The 21056-nt window shown below is 40.1% G+C and overlaps 1 protein-coding gene across 1 annotated transcript in view; it reads left to right on the top strand.

The window, feature by feature from the left end:
* Positions 1–21056, top strand: part of GPR19 (G protein-coupled receptor 19) — a 58717-nt gene that overhangs the window by 27241 nt on the left and 10420 nt on the right. The gene's annotated exons all lie outside the window — the stretch shown is intronic.

Here is a 21056-nt window from a genome sequence, read left to right as displayed (position 1 = left end):
CTTGAGTCAAATTGTTTTTTCTGTACAGCCTGAGGAAGAACAGTCACCATTCATAAAAAGAGGTTGGAACAGAGCCAGCCAATAGATCATAGAATCATAGAATCATAGAGTTGGAAGAGACCACAAGGGCCATCGAGTCCAACCCCCTGCCAAGCAGGAAACACCATCAGAGCACTCCTGACATATGGTTGTCAAGCCTCTGCTTAAAGACCTCCAAAGAAGGAGACTCCACCACACTCCTTGGCAGCAAATTCCACTGTCAAACAGCTCTTACTGTCAGGAAGTTCTTCCTAATGTTTAGGTGGAATCTTCTTTCTTGTAGTTTGGATCCATTGCTCCGTGTCTGCTTCTCTGGAGCAGCAGAAAACAACCTTTCTCCCTCCTCTATGTGACATCCTTTTATATATTTGAACATGGCTATCATATCACCCCTTAACCTCCTCTTCTCCAGGCTAAACATGCCCAGCTCTCTTAGCCGTTCCTCATAAGGCATCGTTTCCAGGCCTTTGACCATTTTGGTTGCCCTCCTCTGGACACGTTCCAGTTTGTCAGTGTCCTTCTTGAACTGTGGTGCCCAGAACTGGACACAGTACTCCAGGTGAGGTCTGACCAGAGCAGAATACAGTGGCACTATTACTTCCCTTGATCTAGATGCTATACTCCTATTGATGCAGCCCAGAATTGCATTGGCTTTTTTAGCTGCCGCGTCACACTGTTGGCTCATGTCAAGTTTGTGGTCAACCAAGACTCCTAGATCCTTTTCACATGTACTGCTCTCAAGCCAGGTGTCCCCCATCTTGTATTTGTGCCTCTCATTTTTTTTGCCCAAGTGCAATACTTTACATTTCTCCCTGTTAAAATTCATCTTGTTTGTTTTGGCCCAGTTCTCTAATCTGTCAAGGTCGTTTTGAAGTGTGATCCTGTCCTCTGGGGTGTTAGCCACCCCTCCCAGTTTGGTGTCATCTGCAAATTTGATCAGGATGCCCTTGAGTCCATCATCCAAGTCGTTGATAAAGATGTTGAATTAGACCGGGCCCAAGACAGAACCCTGTCGCACCCCACTAGTCACTCTTCTCCAGGATGAAGAGGAACCATTGATGAGCACCCTTTGGGTTCGGTCAGTCAGCCAGTTACAAATCCACTGAGTGGTAGCATAGTCAAGACCACATTTTACCAGCTTCTTTACAAGGATATCCTGAGGCACCTTGTCAAATGCCTTGCTGAAATCAAGGTAGGCTACATCCACTGCATTCCCTTCATCTACCAGGCTTGTAATTCTGTCAAAAAACGAGATCAGGTTAGTCTGACATGACATTTTTCAGAAATCCATGCTGAATATTGGTGATCACAGCATTCCTTTCTAGGTGCTCACAGACAGTTTGCTTAATGATCTGCTCCAGAATCTTCCCTGGTATTGATGTCAGACTGACTGGGCGGTAATTATTTGGGTCCTCTCTTTCCCCCTTTTTGAAAATAGGGACAACATTTGCCCTCCTCCAGTCTGCCGGGACTTCGCCTGTTCTCCAGGAATTCTCAAAGATGAATGCCAGTGGTTCTGAGATCACATCTGCCAGTTCCTTTAATTCTCTTGGATGCAGTTCATCTGGCCCTGGAGACTTGAATACATCTAAACTAGCCAAGTATTCTTGTACTATCTCCTTAGTTATTCTGGACTGTGTTTCCTCTGCTGAATCATTTGCTCCAAATTCTTCAGGTTGGGCATTGTTTTCTTTATCGGAGAAGACTGAGGCAAAGAAGGCATTGAGGAGTTCAGCCCTTTCTGTGTCCCCTGTTTGCATGTCACCATCTTCTCCTCTGAGTGACCCCACTGTTTCTTTGTTCTTCCTTTTGCTACGAACATACCCATAAAAGCCTTTTTTGTTGCTTTTAACCTCTCTAGCAAGCCTGAGTTCATTCTGTGCTTTAGCTTTTCTGACTTTGTGTCTACACGTGCTGGCTATTTGTTTGAATTCCTCTTTGGTGGTTTCCCCCCTTTTCCATTTTTTGTACACATCCTTTTTTAATCTTAACACAGTTAAAAGTTCTTTAGATAGCCACCCTGGCTTCTTTAGGCACCTTCCATGTTTACGTCTCATTGGTATTGCCTGAAGTTGTGCTTTTACTATCTCCCTCTTAACAAACTCCCAGCCATCATGAACTCCCTTTCCTTTTAGTATTACTGTCCATGGGATCTCACCCAGCACTTCCCTAAGTTTTATGAAGTCAGCTTTCTTAAAGTCAAGAAATTGAGTCCTAGTATGCTTGGCTGCTCCTTTCCGCTGTATAGTAAACTTCAGAAGAGCATGATCACTCGCGCCTAATGATCCTTCCACTTCTACCCCACTAACCAGGTCATCAACATTGGTTAGGACCAGATCTAAAATGGCTGTTCCTCTTGTTGCTTCTCCCACTTTCTGGACAATGAAGTTGTCCGCAAGGCCAGTGAGGAATCTGTTTGACCTTATGCTCTTGGCTGAGTTTGACATCCAACAAATATCCGGGTAATTGAAGTCCCCCATTACTACTATCTCCCTTCCTTTTGCATGCTTGGCCATCTGTTCCAGGAAGGCATCATCTATGTCCTCCGTTTGGCTTGGGGATCTATAGTAAACTCCCACAATGAGGTCACTGTTATTCTTCTCTCCCTTAATTTTGACCCAAATGCTCTCACTTTGGCTTTGAGGTTCTAAATCTTGGATCTCTTCACAGGTATACACATCCCTGACATATAACGCCACTCCTCCTCCTTTCTTGTCTGGTCTGTTTCTCTGAAATAGATTGCATCCCCCCATTATTACTTTCCAATCGTGGGACTTATCCCACCAGGTTTCAGTGATACCTATTATGTCATATTTAGTTTGCTGTACCAAGAGCTCAAGCTCATCTTGTTTATTTCCCATGCTTTGCGCATTAGTGTACAGACATTGAAGTCCATTAATCATTCCCCCGTGACTCTTATTTAAGGATTTTTTCCTCCCACCACTAGGTCTGTGTGCTGTTTGCTCCATTTGGTCTATGACATTTGGATGATCATCTTCATCAATTGATAGACTCCTACCTTCAGGAGCACTGTCTCCCTCCCCCACATTAGTCAGTTTAAAGCCCTCCTGATGAGGTTTCTGAGATTTTTGGCAAAAACATTTCTCCCAACCGTTGTGAGGTGCAGCCCATAGCTTGCCAGAAGTCCATCTTCAAGAAACTGCAGTCCGTGATCTAAGAATCCAAACCGTTCCTGTTTACACCATTTACGAAGCCAGCTGTTCACTTCCACTATTTTCCCCTCTCTCCCTGGGCCACGTCGTTCAACTGGGAGGACAGATGAGATGACAATTTGTGCATTTAATTGCTTCAATTTCCTGCCCAGAGCCTCATAGTCTCTTTTGATCTTCTGGAGGCTATTGCTTGCAGTGTCATTGGTTCCCACATGAACCAAGAGGAAGGGGTATTTGTCAGTGGGTTTTATGATTCCTTGATATGTGAGCTGTCCCTGGATGAAATGACTTTTCTTCTTTAAGAAGAAGAAGAAGAGTTTGGATTTGATATCCCGCCTTTCACTCCCCTTCAGGAGTCTCAAAGCGGCTAACATTCTCCTTTCCCTTCCTCCCCCACAACAGACACCTTGTGAGGTGAGTGGGGCTGAGAGACTTCAAGGAAGTGTGACTGGCCCAAGGTCACCCAGCAGCTGCATGTGGAGGAGCGGAGACTGCCGCTCTCAACCACTACGCCACACTGGCTCTCAAAGCTCTTAATCTAGCTCAAGGTCGTCACCTGAACCAGCCAGATGTTTAACTGAGAATCAAGCACAGTCTATCATTTGAAAAATAAGACTTTACAGCCATCGTACCCCAAAATGGCAACTAGACAATCTGTTTTAGTGAATGTAACCTTGGTTTAAGAAGCCATTTGGCACCTAGCTTATATATCTGAGTTTCTAACACTGCTTCCAAGGTGCAAAACAGTATCTTCCCATAACTGCTGTCTGGAAATGGCCCTGGAGGTAAGAGCAGAACCACAAGCACAGTGGCCTCAATCCACACTTCCCTGAGATATTCCAGTATCAAAAGCCACTGAAAAGTTGAGAAGAACAAGCAAGATTGCATTTTCCGCACTTCTCTCGCATCAAATGACATCAACCAGGGTGAACAAGGCTGTTTCAGTTTCATGACCAGACCTGAAGCCAAACTGCAATGGTTATGTTTCTTCTAAGCATATCTGAAGCTGGACCCCTGCCACCTTGCAAGCACCTTGCACCAAAAAATGGAATTCACCACTGGGTTATCACTTCTGGGTGCAGGGAGATCTTCTTAAGGAGGGTTATGCACCAACACTACCTCCTTTGAGGCAGATGGTCCTTCTCCCTTCTCCAGTGAACCATTAATCACTTCCCAGACCCAGCCAACCCCCTACAGGGCAGACCTAGAATTTAGCAACAAAAAAGCCAAATATTGGAAGGGCGACCATATACCAAATAAAGAAGAATGGCTACAAAAATTGAGTGAGTACTTGGAACTCGCTAAGTTGACTGAAGCCTTAAGGAACAAGTAAAATAAAATAGTCCAGAAGGAATGGGATTGTCTAAATACGACCTATCGAGTCAAGATTCAACAACCAGTGTTTGGTTGTGTTTAGAATAAACCCATAAGTGGGAAAATGTCTCATACCAAGATAAGGAATATATTGAAACGCAGAGAAATGGTACTAGTTACCGTATAGGAAATGAACCACTGTGAGGTTGATGGAAGTCAAAATCAAAAATAGAAAGAGATTCACCCCAGAAGGGTCAGTATTCAGGTAGAGAAATGACATCCTGGAATGGCTATTATAGTTACCTTGTATTATACTTATGTTTTTACTGTTTGTATTTGTTTTGTTTTCCTTTTCTTTCTTTGTGTATTCAGTTGAAATGTTTGTATTTGTATAATAACTCAATAGTAATAGTAATAATAATAATAAATAAAGATTTAGCAACAAAAATACCAGGCCAGGGGGCTGGCTGAGCAGAATCCCCTGATTCTGAAGTGCAGCAGGCCAAGCAAAGGGGGCAAGGGTTTTGCTCTCCTACTCCATACTATATACCTTCATCCACCCCGTATGTCCCCCAACCAGGGATGGAAGTCCCACCCTCCTTTACCCTGGCCTCAGGTGTGCCAACTCTATGGGGCTAAGTTGCCTTCAGCCCTCCCCTCCCAATATCTGTTGGGCATGGGCTGGGACCCCTCAATGTTGAGGGTGTGGAGGAAACTGAGCATGGGGCCTAGCACACCACGGCTTCACTGGCCAGCTTCTCCTGAGCACTAGAAAGGAGGAGCTGCCAGCCATTGAAGCCACATTGCACTGGGCCTCCTCCCAATAATGCAACGTCACACACATGATGCCATGCATGTGCAAGTCGGTGCCTCTGCCTGGCCTAGGAACATGGCACCCTTGACCAGCCTTGTTGACCACAAACACACAGCAGAGGAAAACACCAAGGAGAAAATCCACTAGGAAGCTCTTACAAAAATAAAACTTGGAAGTGACTCGTTCCCCAGCTCTCACCTGAGATAAAAACTCCAGACTTCCTCCTCTCCCAGAAAAGGCACAGCTCCATTCTAAACTTCATTTATTTCAAGGGAGTTACAGGCAACTGCCTCTTAGACTGCTTTCACGTAAGCAATTGCTACTGTGCGTAGGTGGGGTAATAAGTAAGTGGAGAGCAGAGGAAACCCACCGTTCACACCTCTACATTTATTAATTTCCCACAAATACCCGCGCACCCAGAAGGTTTTCCTTGCTTACTGGGCTCTGGAAAGGTCACAGGAGGATCTGGGATAACTCAGTCCATACAGCATGAGCAGTAGGAGGGCAGGAGCAAGAAATAACAGATAATAGCACAGAAGAAGAAGAGGAAGGGAAGAAAAGGGAAAAGGGAAAAGGTAAAAAAAGGAAAAGACAAGACTTGAATAACTAAATTAAACATGGCTGATTTGAGGATATTAAGCTAGAATGTAAATGGACGAAATAATAAAACAAAAAGGCATAGAATTGAACATGTAATATTAAAACAGAATCTAGATACAATTTGCTTGAAAGAAACACATGTGGCTAAAAGAATATTGATGAATAAAAGGATTGGAATGGAATTTATAACCTCAGATAAAACTAAAAAACGAGGAGTGATTTTGTATATTAGGTCAAAATTAGAGCCAAACTCTTAATTAACGATGAACTAGGAAAAGTTAATTATAGTTGGAATTTATGACCCTAATGAAAAGAAATCAGAATTCTTTTAAAAATTAGAAAATAATATTTTAGAATACACAGACCAGAATATGATAGTAATGATAGATATGAACGAAGTAGTTTAACTTGAAATGCACAGAACAATAAGAAAAACTGAATCTAAGGAAGGGAAACTACCATTAACCTTCTTTAATCTGATAGAAAATTTAAATTTAATGACGTTTGGATATTTAAACACCTGTTGAGTAGAGAATATACTTTCTTCTCTGAAGTCCACCAGTCCAGTGGCTGGATCATCTCAGTATGGGCCTCCAAAGAAATATCCTTAATAATAAAAAGGGCAGAAATATTACCAAGAACTCTATTGGACCATAATTCAAAACCTATAGAAATAAAAGGAGAAAGGAATACACCGTTTAGATAGAGACTGAATGAAGAATTGCTAGACAATCAGGAAATAATAGAAAAAACTGAGAAAGTTTTAAAAGATTATTTTGAGTTAAATTGTAACAAAGGTACAGACATGCAAATAGTATGGGATGCTAGTAAAGCGGTAATTAGAGGGTTTTTTCATAAATCAGAATGCATACCACAAGAAGATTAGAGAACAGAAGAAAAAAGAAATATTGAAGAACTATTTAAAAAGGAGAAAGAGTTAGTAAACAAACCTAAGAAGGAAACAATAAAACAAGCAATTAAAATACTACAAGCACAATATTCAATAATAATAAACCAAGAATTAGAGTGGAAAATAAAAAGAATGAAACAGAAAATCTTTGAACATGCTAACAAGCCAGGGAAGCTGTTTGCATGGCAATTAAATAAAAGAAAAGCAAATAGTTTGATAAATAAAATAAAAACAGAAGGGAAAATAACTGATAATCCAATAGAAATCAGAAAACAATTTATTAAATATTTTACAGACCTATATCAAGCTGGATCAGAAAAGAAAATAGAAATTGAAAGATATATTTGACAAAAAATGCCAAAAATTCCAAATGAAAAATTAATTACTTTAAATGCACCAATTAACACTTCAGAGGTTTCAGAAGCTATTAAAGTTTTTTAATTCAACTGTTACAAAATGTAATGAATGAAATATTAATGGCAGGGAAAATACCAAAGACATGGAAAGAGGCTTTTATTACTCTGATTCCAAAGCAAGAGACAGATACTTTGGAGGTAAAAAATTATAGACCAATTTCACTATTAAATAGTGAATAGTACGCAATTAAATAGTACACAAAAATATTAGCTAACAGAATGAAGAACATATTGTTAGAAATAATTCATCAAGATCAAACAGGATTTCTTCCAGAGCAACACATGAAGGATAGTATAAGGAATGTAATAGACATAATTTATCTGGAGGTAAGAAATGAAAAACAGGCAGCTATGATATTTATTGATGCTGAAAAAGCCTTTGATAATGTTTCATGGACTTTTATGCTTAAGGTCCTGGAAGAGATGAATTTCGGAGATATGTTTAAAAGAGGAATAGAAGCCATTTACTCAGAGTAACAAGCAAGTTTAATAATTAATAACATAATCACAGAAGAATGTAAAATAACGAAAGGGACAAGACAGGGGTGTCCCCTGTCACCATTATTGTTTATTTTACTATCCTGGTGAGGAATAAAAGAGCAGATGAAACCATTAGAATAACAGTAGGAAATAAAGCATATAAATTGAAAGCATTTGCAGATTATCTGGTGGTCATGGTGGAAGACCCTATAAATTCATTAGCAAAAGTAGTAAAAAAAAATACAAGAATTTGGACAAGTAACAGGCTTTATTGAATAAAAACAAAACCAAGCGCCTAATAAAAAATATCTCAGAACAAGAAAAAATCTATCATTATTAGGAAAAATATTGGTAATCAAGATGAACTTATTGCCAAAAATGTTATTTTTGTTTCAATCAATCCCAGTGATATGCAATGTGAGTTGCTTCAAAGAGTGGCAGAAGGATATTGCAAGAAGCCAAGAATAAAATATAAATTATTAACAGATCTTAAAGACAGAGGTGGCTTTTCCTTACCAGATTTAAAATTATATTATGAAGCTTCTTGCATTTGCTGGATCTGGGGTTGGATAATATTTTTTAAAAAACAGATTTATTAGATTTTGAAGGACATGATAATAGATTTGGTTGGTATGTGTATTTGTGGTACCAGAAGGCAAAAGTACATAAAAGCTTCCAGAATCATATAATAGGAAATGTGATTTTTAAAGTTTGGGGAAAATACAAAGATTTGTTAGAACAAAAACCACCATGGTGGCTTTGCCCACTGGAAGCAATATCCACGAAAAAAAGTAAATATGAAACCTAATTGGGCAACATATAGAGAGCTGTTAACGGAAAGGGATAACCAATTAAAACTGAAGGAATTTCAAGAAGTAAAGGAAAGGTAACAGATTGGCTACAATATTTCCAATTAAATGAAGCATTCAAAAATGATGAAAAAAATGATGGTGTTTCCTGCTTGGCAGGGGGTTGGACTCATAGAATCATAGAATCATAGAGTTGGAAGAGACCACAAGGGCCATCGAGTCCAACCCCCTGCCAAGCAGGAAACACCATCAGAGCACTCCTGACATATGGTTGTCAAGCCTCTGCTTAAAGACCTCCAAAGAAGGAGACTCCACCACACTCCTTGGCAGCAAATTCCACTGTCAAACAGCTCTTACTGTCAGGAAGTTCTTCCTAATGTTTAGGTGGAATCTTCTTTCTTGTAGTTTGGATCCATTGCTCCGTGTCCGCTTCTCTGGAGCAGCAGAAAACAACCTTTCTCCCTCCTCTATGTGACATCCTTTTATATATTTGAACATGGCTATCATATCACCCCTTAACCTCCTCTTCTCCAGGCTAAACATGCCCAGCTCCCTTAGCCGTTCCTCATAAGGCATCGTTTCCAGGCCTTTGACCATTTTGGGTGCCCTCCTCTGGACACGTTCCAGTTTGACAGTGTCCTTCTTGAACTGTGGTGCCCAGAACTGGACACAATACTCCAGGTGAGGTCTGACCAGAGCAGAATACAGTGGCACTATTACTTCCCTTGATCTATACTCCTATTTTTTTTTTCCATAATTCTTTTTATTGGTTAATTCCATGGGAAAATAAACATTAACACACAGATAAGCAAAGGAAAATAATACACAGACAAACAGTAATAGAAAAAAGAAAAGAAAAAAGAAAAAGTTACACAAATTTATAATTTTCACATCAACAATATTACATAATCATCCCTTTCAAGACTTCCTTCAGCTTGTCCGTAAATCATTCGAAGTAGTAATTAAAGTTGCGCATTTCTTGGCTTATATTGTCATTAACCTTTCTCTATCTCCTATTTTCTTTGGACAATAACTCATAGTCTTTCACAGTGCATCTCTGAATCCCTTTAGCGTTGTTTGTCCCTCACTAATATATTCCAGGTAATCTACATACTTTCCCCAATCCTTGATGAACTTTTGGTCTCTTATATACCTAACTTTTCCTGTCAGTTTGTCCAACTCCGCGTAGTCTAACAGCTTTGATCTCCACTCCTCTACCGTTGGTATTTCCTGCTGTTTCCACTTCTGGGCTAAAACTACCCTTGCTGCTGTAACTGCATAGTATACTAGTATACAATCTTCCTTTTTTATCTCGTGGCCTAGTATCCCTAATAGGAAAATTTCTGATTTCTTTGTGAACGTATATTTTAAGATCTTCTTTAGTTCAATGTATATTTTTTCCCAAAACTGTTTCACTTTTACACACTCCCACCACATGTGGTAAAAGGAGCCCTCTTTGTCTTTACATTTCCAACACTTGTTGTCCCCCTTATACATTTTTGATAGTTTCATAGGTGTTAAGTACCACCTGTAGAACATCTTCATGACATTTTCCTTTATCGTTATGCACGCCGTAAAATTTAACCCATCCTTCCAAAGTTTCTCCCAGTCCTCAAATTGTATACTATGACCTACATCCCTTGCCCAACAGATCATCACCGATTTGACTTCCTCATCTCCTAAGTTCCAATCTAGCAGCATCCTATACATTTTAGATATGATTTTCACTTCATTGTTTATAATCTCCACCTGAAATTTGGAATCTTTGTCTGCATAACCTCTTTCTTTGATATCTTTTCTAAACATCTCATTCACCTGGAAATGATGTAGCCAGTCATAAACATGCTCCTTAACTTGCTCATATGGTTTTAGTTTCCATTTCCCATCTTCCTTAATTAATAACTGACTATATGTTGCCCAATTGCTTCTCATATTAATAGTCTTCACACTCATTACTTCAAGAGGTGATAGCCAATGTGGTGTTTTAAATTCTAGCAGATTTTTATACTTTTCCCATACTTCGATTAGTGGCCCTCTAAAAATATGATTTTCAAATCCCTTATGTACTTTCCTTTTATTCTGCCATAAATAGGCGTGCCAGCCGAATCTATTGTCGAAGCCCTCCAAGTCGAGTAGCTCCTTGTTCACCAACTTTACCCAGTCTTTTATCCAGCAGAGGCATGAAGCCTCGTAATATAGTTTCAAGTCTGGCAGGGCAAAGCCCCCCCTTTCCTTTATATCTGTTAGTAGTTTGAACTGAATTCTAGGTTTTTTGCCCTGCCAGATGTATCTTGAAAGTACTCTTTGCCAGTCCTTAAAGATTCGGCTCCCCTTGATTATAGGGATGGTCTGGAATAGGAACATCAACCTTGATAAAACATTCATCTTAATTGTATTAATCCTTCCCCAGAATGACAGTTTCAACCCTCCCCATATTTCCAAATCCTTTCTTATTCCCCTCCACATCGGCTCATAATTATTTTTGAATAAGTCTATATTTTTAGGTGTTAGCCAAATACCGAGGTATTTCACTTTTTTGACCACCTCTATCTGCGATTGATGTTGAATTGTTTCTATTGTCTTTTGGTCCACATTTTTACCTATCATTTTCGTTTTTGTCTTATTTAATTTAAAGCCTGCGACCTCTCCAAATTGATCTATTTCCTTTAGTATTTCTTCTATTGTAGTTGTTGGTTCTTCTGTCATTATTACTACGTCATCAGCAAAAGCTTTAATCTTATACACATTCTGTCCGATTAACACTCCTTTTATTTTTCCATTTTGTCTTATTGAGTTCAAAAGGACTTCTAATACTATTATAAACAATAGCGGGGAGAGTGGACAACCCTGTCTTGTTCCTTTCTGTATCTTTATCTCTTCTGTCACAGTATTATTTATTATCAGTTTGGCTTTCTGCTCTGTGTATATTGCTTTTACCCCGTTAAAGAAGTCATTACCCACATCCATATGTACTAGATTTTTCAACATAAAATCCCATATCACATTGTCGAAAGCCTTCTCGGCATCCACGAACATCATTATAACTTGTTTATCAATTCTCACAGATAGGTATTCTAACATGTTGATTATATTTCTTGTATTATCTCTCATCTGCCGACCTGGCAGAAATCCCGCCTGGTCCTTATGAATAATCTCTGATAACAGCCTCTTCAGCCTCCTTGCCAGGATTCCTGCTAATATTTTATAGTCTGTATTTAGCAGTGAGATCGGTCTATAATTTTTAACTTGAGTTGGGTCTGCATCTTGTTTAGGGATGAATGTGATGTATGCCTCCTTCCAGGTCTCTGGGATTTCACCTTTCCTTAAAATATTATTCATCGTCTCTTTCAGAGGACCCACCAAAATGGGTTTCATCTCTTTGTAATAGCCTGCAGTGAATCCGTCGGGGCCTGGGGCTTTTCCCCTCTTTAAGTCTTTAATTACTTCTTCTATCTCCTCATTTCTAATTGGGGTATTCAGTCGTTGTTTTTCCTCTGTTGAGATTTTCTGCACCCTTTTATCCTTCAGATATCTCTCTATCCTCCTTAAGTTGTTTCTCTCTTTATTATTATACAGACTTCTATAGTAGTTGAGGAACTCCCTCCTAATTCCTTTTGGGTCAGTTATTTCTTCCCTCCCCACTATTATTTTATTTATTGTGCCCTGTTCCTTTCTTTTTTTAATTTGCCAAGCAAGCCATTTGCCTGATTTATTCGAGAATTCAAAATTTTTTTGTCTTAGTTTTTTGATGTTCCACTCCACCTCTCTATTTATTATTGTGGCAAATTGGGCTTGTAAAATTTTTATTCTTTCTTTCGCCTTCTGACAGTTAGGTTTCTGAGATAATTTTTGTTCGTTTACCATTATCTGCTTTAGAATTTCCTCTTTACCTTTTTCTCTATTCTTATTTTTGATTGCATTCTGTTGGATAAAATATCCTCTTATTACTGCCTTACTAGCGTCCCATACTACATTAGCCTTTGTTCCTTTGTCACAATTGTCCGCAAAGTAGTCCATCAATTTTTTCTGTGCATTTTCGACAATTTTCTGGTCATCCAGGAGATAATCTTTCAATCTCCATCTGAAAGTTCTTATCTCTAAACTTTCCAATTCCAATTCTATCGGACTGTGGTCCGAGATTACTTTCGGTCTTATTTCTATTAGTTTGGCTCTTGGACATAACTCACTCGAGATCCATATCTGATCTATACGTGACATCGACTGATTAGGTTCGGAATGAAAGGTGAATTGTTTATCTAATGGATGTCTGAGGCGCCAAATATCTGTCAAGTTACAGTTTTCCACCATTGAGAAGAAGGATTTTGGTAGTTTTCCTTCTTTACTTGCTCCTTCCCTCAGTCTATCCGCTTCTAGAGAAACCACCCCGTTCATATCACCCATTAGAATAATTTTTTGGTCCACATATTCTAGTAGTTTCTCTTCTAAGTTTTTGAAGAATTCGGTCTTGTTACCATTTGGGGCATATACCCCAACTACCACCAGATTTTCTCCTTGCCAATTAAGACTGACCCCTATCATCCTCCCCTCTTCGTCTTTAAATACTGTTTTTGCTTCGATCTTATTTTTAATATACAATACCACCCCTCTTTTCTTTTCCTTATCTGAAGATTCAAATTCATTTCCCAATCTTTTATTAATTAACACTTTTTTGTGCCTTCTGGCTACATGCGTTTCTTGTAGACAGATAATGTCCAAATTTTTCTTTTTCAGAAATTGCTCAATTTTATTCCTCCTTTTTTTTCGTTCATCCCATTAATATTCCAATTCCAAATTTTTAACCCCATACTGCCTAACTCTCGCCTAGGTTTTCCTTTTCTTTATAAGTTCGCTGGATCTTCTTCTTCCTCCTCTACCTCTTCGTCCAGTCCGCTTCCTCCTCCCTCCTCCTCCTCCTCTGTTCCTGGTTCTCCTGGTAATCCTCTCTCTGCTCCCCCTGCTCCATTCACCTCTACTCTTAATTCCTTATATTTCCTCAGAAATTTCCCGGTTTCTTCCTGGTTTGACAACCTATGCCTCTTACCTCTATACGTAAATGATAACCCTTCCGGGAATTCCCATCTAAATTCAATTTTATTTTTCTTCAATGTCTGCGCCAATGATTTGTAAGAGTCTCTTCGTTTAAGTAATCTGATTGGGATGTCTTTAAAGATAATTATATAGTTCCCTTCTATATTCAACCTCTTTTCTCTATTCCTTTGAAGAATCCTATTCCTCATTTCCTTATCCTTAAATGTAATCAGGCAATCGCCTGTAAATTTCTTTACTCTTGTTGTTTTAACCCGCATTCTAAATGCGTTCTGTACATTTTTGGCCATTTCCTCAACTGGTACGCCCAGCCATTCCGCTAGCTCCATTATCAGTCTCTCCTTAATATTTTCACTTTGTGTCTCTGGCACAGCTCTAAATCTCAGATTCACCTCCCTCTGCCTCAGTTCATTCATCGCAATAATATCCTTCATCTCTTCCTGTGCCTTATTTAAATCCATCACTTCTACTTTGATCCTTTCTTTATCCCTTTTCATATCCTTTAGTTCCACCCTTGTCCTCTTTAATCCTTCCTCTGTGAGCTGCGTTCTCCTGAAAACTTCCTTTATTTGGCCTTTAAGTTCATTAACAGTTTCGTCCATTTTTTAATCCATTTTCCCAATCTTGTTGTCCACCTGCTCTAATTTGCGTTCTAAATTATCTTGACTCTGTTTAATTTCCGCAAACATCTTCAAAATATCTGACTTAAAGTCTGCCTCTTGTTTGGAGCCCCTCCTATCGCCAGAGGTCCCCCCATTCATTCCTTTCTTTCCTGTATGTGACATCTTACACTCTTATATTTCCCCGCGCCCAAACAATACCTTTCTCACCGTAATTATTTCTAATACTCTCCTTTAGATATCCCCCTTGGTCAATTTTCCTTATATCAACTTTCCGTCGTTATTTTTACTAATCAGAGTTACCAATCCCTTATATATATATGTTTTCAAAAAGTCAGTATAAGGTTTTTGCCGCAACTTCTTCTTTCCTCCACTAGGGGTATTCCAATACCAGAGATTCTTCTCGCCTCTAATCAGGCTAATCAATATTACTGAGTAGGCTTACGGGAATAATTAATGGAAAGGAAATATAACGAAGGAATAGATAGGAGAGGGTAGATGAAAAAGGAAGCAGGGCAGGGGAGGCAGAAAACGGTCGGAGATCAGACAGTCACCATCCTGCCACTAGATGTCACCAAATCTCTATGAGCTGGCATTATTTCTAAAAATATATCAGTGTCTTGTTTCTCCAGAGGTTTAGTCTCTCAAGTAAATCCAAAGTCCCAAGTTTCCAGTTCCAGCAAACAAACTGAAGAAAAAGGAAGATCATACACGCAGAAATACCAATCTAAGTGTAGATAATTGTCCTCTTTTTACTTTTCTCAGTCACCACGCTCAAAGGTTCTTAATGGCGGCGGAGCCTTCTCTTCCGGATTTGGTGTTCCTTGTGTTCTAACACAACAATAGAGAAACGCCCCTTCTCCTCTTTACGCCCTCTGTTTCACCACGGACGCCTAATTCCGATACTTTGTCTCTGGCCCCCCTTCTCTTCCCTCCGTTCTTTTAATCTAACGTTCCTGCTTGTAAAGTTACTTTTTTTTAAGGAAGATACCTGGAGGGAAACAGCGTATCCGCTAAGGCGACTCACTTTCACTTTCTCCTGCACTGGTGTCGCGTTGCGTCTAAGTTGATTCTGGCTTTCCAGCTAAACTCCATTTGCGTCTCTTTGTTACTCCGAAGCCTCCTTGTTCTTTTAACCGCAGAGTTTTAAATATTTTGCGTTCGGAGTCCTTTAATCTGAGAGCGTACCGCTCTCTCAGCAAGCTTAGGGCTTCGCTATCTGAAGGTGAGTAATGGCTTCCCTCGACCCGCTAGACCTCTCCGCCGCTCTCTTCACTTCTTCCGAAGCTACCTGGTGGCCGGGTTGGTCGCTCTTTGGCCGCGCCGGGAACCAGACCTTCTGAACACCCTCCAGAAGTGTTTTAGGGGGTCTCCGCGCCCTGGAGTTGCCCCTGTCCTTCAGAATAGCTCGGGTTCTCCCTCACGGTACGAACCCTGCTTGCGTTGAGATCGCGGTGCACCGGAAGTCCGATGCTATACTCCTATTGATGCAACCCAGAATTGCATTGGCTTTTTTAGCTGCCGCGTCACACTGTTGGCTCATGTCAAGTTTGTGGTCAACCAAGACTCCTAGATCCTTTTCACATGTACTGCTCTCAAGCCAGGTGTCCCCCATCTTGTATTTGTGCCTCTCATTTTTTTTGCCCAAGTGCAATACTTTACATTTCTCCCTGTTAAAATTCATCTTGTTTGTTTTGGCCCAGTTCTCTAATCTGTCAAGGTCGTTTTGAAGTGTGATCCTGTCCTCTGGGGTGTTAGCCACCCCTCCCAGTTTGGTGTCATCTGCAAATTTGATCAGGATGCCCTTGAGTCCATCATCCAAGTCGTTGATAAAGATGTTGAATAAGACCGGGCCCAAGACAGAACCCTGTCGCACCCCACTAGTCACTCTTCTCCAGGATGAAGAGGAACCATTGATGAGCACCCTTTGGGTTCGGTCAGTCAGCCAGTTACAAATCCACTGAGTGGTAGCATAGTCAAGACCACATTTTACCAGCTTCTTTACAAGAATATCATGAGGCACCTTGTCAAATGCCTTGCTGAAATCAAGGTAGGCTACATCCACTGCGTTCCCTTCATCTACCAGGCTTGTAATTCTGTCAAAAAACGAGATCAGGTTAGTCTGACATGCCTTATTTTTCAGAAATCCATGCTGACTGTTGGTGATCACAGCATTCCTTTCTAGGTGCTCACAGACTGTTTGCTTAATGATCTGCTCCAGAATCTTCCCTGGTATTGATGTCAGACTGACTGGGCGGTAATTATTTGGGTCCTCTCTTTTCCCCTTTTTGAAAATAGGGACAACATTTGCCCTCCTCCAGTCTGCCGGGACTTCGCCTGTTCTCCAGGAATTCTCAAAGATGACTGCCAGTGGAGGTCTTTAAGCAGAGGCTTGACAACCATATGTCAGGAGTGCTCTGATGGTGTTTCCTGCTTGGCAGTGGGTTGGACTCGATGGCCCTTGTGGTCTCTTCCAACTCTATGATTCTATGATTCCAGGAAGTTCCCAGAGGTGACAATTGCTGAGCTGATTGTTGGCCAAGGAAAGCCTAACCCCATCACCAAACTTGCCTCGGGATACAGACATGCAAAGGAAATGTTATTGTACTTTGGGTGGTGGGACTTCAGAGGTGTTTGCCTAGGCTCATCTTATACCTGGGTCTTGCCCTGACATGTCTGCTTATGCTAATCTTGTACCAAGGACTTGTCTGGACATGTTTGCCAAGGTTAAACTAGTGTAACCCCTGTCTACCCCTCCCCTTTGTGACATGTCAGTAATGTAGCAATGATGTAGCAATGATGGTGTACGAACTGTATTCTGGGATATGGTGGGAAAGTTTTAAACGTCTTTGTCACCCCATCCTCTGGGTTCAAAATTCCTCTTTGAACCTGTTGCGCAATAAACTTTGGTCTACAGCTATTTGCTCCTGTTGGTGGCTCGACTCCTTTATTCCGCAGGGACCCGCGGTCTCTGCCCGACGAGCTGGGTGACTGAGCAGCCTCACACCTAGATTTTTCCGTAACAATATGAAAATGATGTATAGGTGGTATTTAATTGGCAAAAATGTATAAAACAAGGGGAAATAAGTGTTGGAAATATAAAGTAAAAGGTACGTTTTATCATATGTGGAGGCAATGTAAGGCTATTTTAAAAGGGGGGCGGGAGATAGATAAAGAATTGAAAAAAAATGTTAAAAATAACCTTTGTTAAACAACCAGAAGCTTTCTTAAAAAAATCTCACAGGAATGGATCTACGTAAAGAATACAAGAATTTGTTCATATATGCAACAACAGCCGCTCAGATATTGCTAGCCCAACACTGGAAAGAAGAAAAAGTCCTCACTGCGGAAGATTGGCAAATTAAGTTAATGGAATATGCAGAAATGGCTAAATTAACTTGAAAAATTAGAAATTAAGATGATAACAAATATACAAAAGAATTGGAAATGATTATTGCATATTTACAAAGGCAATGTATGCAAGTTAATACATTAGCAGAATTTTTTTTAAAAACACACTTGAAATGTGATAGACAATGTTTAAATTTGGAGGTAATTAGAGATACCCTTTATTGACATACATAAATGAAGATGATATAATGGAACCAAGAGAGGGAGTGGAGGGAAGTTGGTGGATTCAAATAATCCCACAGTGTGGATTTAATATTGATTGTGTATACAGTTGTTATAAATGTTTTATTTTATGTTTGTTTTTCTTTAATGTAATGATTTTGTTTGTTTGTTTCTGTAGAATTTAATAAAAATATTATTTTTTAAAAAAAATTGAGACCCAAAGTCTGCCACTGTTCCAGGCACTTAACCAGGGTTCGTGTTTCCTTTTGGAAATGAGACACAGTGGAGACTGTGGCGTCTTTATGAGATATGGCTTATTTAGACATATATACAAGCTGAGCCTATGATGGAGGGATTCACAGCATTAACAATCCAAAAAGGTACTGTTTCTCCCATAGCCACAGCCTTGGATTCAAACAGAAATCAAACATTGCTCTGAAATGTTGCTCTGACTCTCTCTCCAGCATGCTGCCTTTCTTCTAGGTCACATCACTCCAAACCTCAACTCTAAACTGGTTTTATCCTTCTAACTAACTGCAAGCTGAGAGAGGGGCTGCACCCATTTGCCATCTCACACAGAGCCCCTTTCCTTTCTTCCCCTTAATGGCCCATCATGCAGGCTCTCACCTCAACACAGGAAGGTAGCCAGGCTTATATTTTAACACTTGCTGGATCCAGGCCTTAGAAAGGTCTCACATACAGCCTACTACTCGCCCCCCCCCAACATCCCTCCCCCCCCAAAAAAGCCACCTCATCACACTAATATTGAATAAATTTGTGACTTGTTTAAGAAAAGCATACAAATGGTAATAGGAAAAGGTCAAACCACTATTTAAGGGTAAAAAAATTCCACAACTTATTTATATAAGCAGGATGCTCCCTCCATAACTGTTGTGATTTGTGCTAATTTGTAAGGTTCCAAAACTGATGTACAAAATATTTATTAAGAAATAGCCTTCAGTATTGAAAGATAATAATTAAGCAACAATGGTGAGAGAAAGAGAATGGTGCATAAATACCATCAGCTGTACTGAAAATGTATTCTACCATGTAAAACTGAATATTTGTCTCTTCTCTCCTATTTAATCAAAAAAGGCCCACAGCCTCACCTGGTGGAAATCAGTATATCTGCGTGAAACTGGCTTTTATATTACAATTACCATTTTTCTGTCATATACTTCTTTTATTTTATTATTAATTCATTAAAATTTGAGGGGATCATCACACCTAGACCTTATATGCTTAGTCTTCTTAAAGTTGCTACCCTGTTTTAACTTGCTAACTCACAGGTTGTTTTCAGCATCTGCTTTGAGGTCATGAACTTAACAAATGACACAAGAAGAAAATGAAGCTAGTATGGGTGACAAGCTGCTTTCAGTTTCTGCTGGCAAAGAGACAATCTATTCCCTGTTCTTCAAGCATTGAAGAGATCTAGCAAGCTTGTTGGGTGGAAATAGATCTTCCATTTTACAGTCTCAGGATGGAATTATATGTTCTGCTCAAAATGGAACTAGCACCAAAAATGTAGCCCCACATTGTGTTCTCCCCATTTCACCCTATAACATTTAGGTTTACATTGTCTTTTTTTTCTTTTCACTTCCGCTTGAGGCGCCACGGAAGATGGCTGACAATACCATCGCTCCAGCTCCCACCGGGTAATTAGAGGCTGAGATGGGAGTAATCAGCCTCCCAAATTCTTCCCGGGGTAAGGGAAGATGCAGTCTCATCCGCGGATGCCCAATAAACCACCCCCAAGTTCGTAAAGAAGGAGGGGGTGGGGGCACTGGATGGAGAGCCCCCAAGGGAGTTCGGATCTCCTGGACTCTGTCACCATGAGCGCACCAAGTTCCATTACTTAAGATGAAAAATTGGATTAAAGTTTTGGACATGCTTCAAATGAGGAGGGGGAAATTGATCTGCCAATTAAGCCAGCCACTGAGGTGCGAAAAGAGACGAGTGGAAGAAGGATAACATCTAAGTTGGTATGTTGGAAAGGAACAGAAAAGGAGGGGGATAAAGCCTTTTTTACTATTGTACTCTGATTTATTATAATACTTGGCAACCCCCCCCCCCCGAAGAACCGTTTGGATTTGAGAGTTTGGATTTGATATCCCGCTTTATCACTCCCCTTCAGGAGTCTCAAAGCGGCCAACATTCTCCTTTCCCTTCCTCCCCCACAACAAACACTCTGTGAGGGGAGTGGGGCTGAGAGACTTCAGAGAAGTGTGACTGGCCCAAGGTCACCCAACAGCTGCATGTGGAGAAGCGGAGACACAAACCCAGTTCCCCAGATTATGAGTCTACCGCTCTTAACCACTACACCACACTTTACACTATTTATGGCAAGCGAGATTGGAAAATACAAACTGTCTGGAAATAATAATATTATATAATTAAAGCTTCTGTTTTTTGAATTGCCTGGAAGAAGATAAAAAACTTTCCAAATGCTGATTTTAGAAAGAAGCAGGATCCCGTTAGCCGCTGGAGAGACTTCAAAAAACTTTGGACGGGTTCTTATAATTGGGAATCTGCCATTATGGAATAAAACCAAGCTGCAGAGTTATAAATAGTCATAGGGGGAAGTGAGCTCTTAATATGTCATTATATCTGCATTTCAAGTCCGATTTGGTAAATCTCCTCTGGAAAGGCTAACATTTGATGCAACTGGTCTGGGAAAATTAATGAGCAAACGCCTAGATTTGATTTCATCGGAATTGAGAGAAGATGGCGTCTGCCAGCAGCAAAATGACTTTTGGATTGATTCAGCATAAACACCAGCGTGCGAGGAGATACTGCAACAATAGAGGAGAGTCATACATGAAACCCACACAGAAATACATCATTGCTTATTTCAACTCGCTTGTGGAAAGAACTCAGAGGCCATGAAAGAAGGAAGGTTAACAACAGGAAGATTTAAAGGAACTATTGGAAAGACTATTCAAGGCAGCAGAGATATGAGATGATCAGAGCCCCCCTGAACTTGAAGCATGGGGAGTCCCAACAAAAAAATTATAATTTAGGCAGAATATTTGGACTATTTGATATGTATTTGTATAATGTGGAACATTCAATGTGATTTGATTGGATTGTTAAAATGGGAAACTTAATAAAAATGATTTTAAAAACCCAAAACATTTAGGTTTACTTTTCCGCGTGGTTTCCCTGCCTTGCTCCTACAGTGGTATATAAAATGGTGTTGGGGAAACATGATATTATGCTACAGGTAAGTCTGCCTAAACATTAGAGAGGATAACCTTTCTTT

The sequence above is a fragment of the Podarcis pityusensis genome (assembly GCF_964106645.2).
Source record: "Podarcis pityusensis genome assembly, chromosome: 5".
NCBI classification, from domain to species: Eukaryota; Metazoa; Chordata; class Lepidosauria; order Squamata; family Lacertidae; genus Podarcis; species Podarcis pityusensis.
The sequence above is the reverse complement of the archived record's forward strand: the minus strand, read 5'-3'. Positions and strand labels throughout refer to the sequence as shown.